A 3,431-nucleotide genomic window follows, 5' to 3' on the forward strand; every position below is an offset into this window, starting at 1 on the left:
TCATCATCATCATCATCATCATCATCATCATCACTTAGTACCATGGCTGGGGAATCACAGTTCTAACACAGGAATTTTTTTTTTTTAGTTTTTATGCAAGGCAATAGGGTTAAGTGGCTTGCCCAAGGCCACATAGCTAGGTAATTATTAAGTGTCTGAGGTTGGATTTGAACTCAGGTCCTCCTGACTCCAGGGCCAGTGCTCTATCCACTGTGCCTCCTAACCGTTCCCTAACACAAGAATCTTCAAAAATCATTCTTTCATTAAGCACTCTTTAGCTTAACAATGCCTTCATATTCAATTAGCGAACTTTAATTAGCAACATTTGTAGATTGAAGTCCTGGGGGTATTCTCTGGTAGCTAAGAGAGGGAGCATGGACTGGACATGGAATCATAAAGACCTGGGTTCAAATCCAACTTTAGGTATTTAGCAGCCATGTGATAAGATGCTTAACCTCTCTGGCCTCGATTGCTTCATATGTATGTCTCTATGAGTTGACCACTTGAATACTGTGGCCAGTTCTAGTATCTGAAACTAGAAAGTGAGTACAGGGAACCTGGAGGGAGTTTGATGGATCTTCACAAAAATGAGTAGGAATTACACAATGATTGCTGAGGTCTCTCCCAATTCTGTCATTGACTGAGAGCCAAGATAAATAGACAAATGCTAGGAAAGAAAAGGTTCAAGTAAGGCATCCACCCAGATGAACTTTGTCCAAGCCAAAAATTGGTCTTTGTGACTGATGAGGCAGAGCCAGTGACTGGAAAAGGACCACAGAGTGGGCCTTGCGTCCTCAATTACTGACTGGAATTTTAAGAAGCAGAGAAGATTGAAGGGATCAGAATACAAAAAAATGCAGTAACAGTGTGGCAGCTGAGACACCCAGGGATTACCCTAAGACTGGGAAAAGCTTTCCTCCTGTTTTAGGCTTGAGAGCCTTCAGTCATCCAGAAATGACAAAAGGGCCGCTATCATATTAAGTTCTTCCTTTGTTTACATATCTCTAGAAGTCCCTCCATGTACCAGTTTGGGGTATGTGTGTGTGTGTGTGTGTGTGTGTGTTTGTGTGTGTGTGTGTGTGTGATGGATCCCTTAGGAGTCCTGGCAGAGTTGATAGACCTGAGAGAGAAAGGAAGAACAGGGAACATCTTAAAAAGAGGGAGGTGATGTCAAAGGGAGAAAGGCAGACCCATCGGAAGGTTGACGAAAAGTTCTTGGCCACTGCCATGGGGAGAGATTGAAGTCTGGACAGAGTGAACAGACCAGTGTGATCTTGGCCAAAAGTTTATTTAAACTCTTCCACGGGAATTAAATGGGAATTAAAGGCAAGGTGGTATTAAGGGGCATTTCCAGATCCAACAACTATATTCCAATGATATAGTTGGATTCGTTATCACAATGCCCATTTTTCAGGTGATGATACTGAGGCCAAGAGAGTTCTGTCTGACTCGAAGAGGGTCCTGAAGTCAGAGAGTGCAGACCCAGGACTTTTGATGCCTAAATTAATGTTTTTTCTACTCTGCTGAGCTGTGAAAATTTTATTTTTGTTTTTGTTTTTTTGCAAGGCAATGGGGTTAAGTGACTTTCCCAAGGTCACACAGCTAGGTAATTATTAAGTGTCTGAGGTTGGATTTGAACTCAGGCCCTCCTGACTCCAGGGCCAGTGCTACATCCACTTCGCCACCTAGCTGTCCTGCTGGGAAAATTTTAAGATAAACAGAATGTATTTTCTATGTCTGAGGTACTGTGCTAAGGTAAAAAAAAAAAAGAGTATGAACTATGTTCCTCTTGTAGAATAAGGATAAATTGGAGATAAAATTAAAGGTAGGCACTAAGATTAAGCAGGACTGGGAAAGATTTCTTGCAGCAGGTGGGATTTTAGCTGGGTCTTAAAGGAAAACAGAAGATGGAGAATAACAAATAAGCAATTATCTGGGCAGCAATGGTCTTGCCAGGTTGCCAATGAGATTGTTGTAGCATTTGGCAACTTTTGAAGAACTCTGGAAATGTCAGTTATTACTACCTTTTCCTTTCTTATTTATCTTGCCCAACCTTGTCTTTCTCAAACTTTTAAGCTATTGTTCTTTGGGCTTGGTTATGATAGTCATGTTTCTGGTGGGAACTGTCATTAAGATGGTCCTCAGTTCTTGCAACCACTGCCCGGAACTACCAGTATACTGAACTATGTGGCATTTCTGATCACTAAATCACAATGTCCCAGGGGCTGAAGGGCCCTGGAGGAATGATTGGGCCCAGCCCCCTTCCTTCAGACAAATGAAAGAGGATCATTCCAGACTGATGTGTATATCATCTGCTCTGTCTTTTCGAATGAGAATCAGTCAGAGCATTAGAGAAACTTCCTGGTGATGAGGGGAGGAGAGAACTGAAAAATCCAAGTTCCCCATGTCAAAGGTCAAAGGAGCCAAAGAGGAAATGGGTTTATTTAGAAGGATTTGTTTGAGGCAAATCCACCCTGACTACCACTTAATATCTCATTATCCTGAAGGTGTTTCTGAATGGATTTGTGGACTTTGTGGCTCAAAATCTGACCATTGACTTAATTGGTCTGTCATCTCTCTCTGTCACCAACATTTTTCCTTTTAAAAAAAGATATCGTTTTCCCTTCATGTCAAATTTTTTCCATTTTTTTGGTGGGGGGGCAAGAGGGATTTGGTGGGGGGTTCCAGCATGGGAGCTCTCTTAATGGAGGCGGCTGACATCTCAACCACTCAGTTTTAAGGAGTTGTTAGTGACTAGTCCAAGGTCACATATATAGTCAGTATGTGTCAGAGGCACAGCTTGGGCGAGATCTTTCTGACCCCGAGGTTAGCCCTCAGATCACTATGCCAGGCTGCTTTACGTACCAAATCTTGCCAAAACAATAAAACAAAAATCCATGAGGTACTCAAGCCGACAACTCAGAAGTTCTAGTAGATGGGACTTAGCGTCAACCAGCGTTGCCTGCAAGGGGAGAACTGCTTTCCTGTCTTGGAGACCAGATGAGGCCGTGGCTCTGTGCCCAGCTTAGGCTACTTCTCTTAGGGTGAAGTATTGTCATGTTCAGGTCTAAAAACCCTTGCTTATTTGCAGAGGTGGAGGACAACCTTGTGTGATATACTATCTGTTGGGTTGGTTCTATAGGGAGGGGAGGGGACACATCTGGAAAGGAAGACATGGAAAAACAAAAACTGTTGTGAAAAGTTTTTACTTAAAGAAACCATTGTTTAATATTCCACCATTCAGGGGTATTATGATTGACATGTTATAGCACCTGATCACGGATTCTAGAGCTTGGGGGGAATTTGGTTCACTTCTCAGGACATCAGGCTTTTTCTTCATCTTTAGCTATCTTCAAGTAGCTGAAGGGCTGTCCCATGGAAGAAGGGTTAGTTTTATTCTGTTTGCCCTCAGAGGACAGAACCAGTATCAT

This window comes from Macrotis lagotis, chromosome 8 (assembly GCF_037893015.1).
Source record: "Macrotis lagotis isolate mMagLag1 chromosome 8, bilby.v1.9.chrom.fasta, whole genome shotgun sequence".
NCBI lineage: Eukaryota > Metazoa > Chordata > Mammalia > Peramelemorphia > Peramelidae > Macrotis > Macrotis lagotis.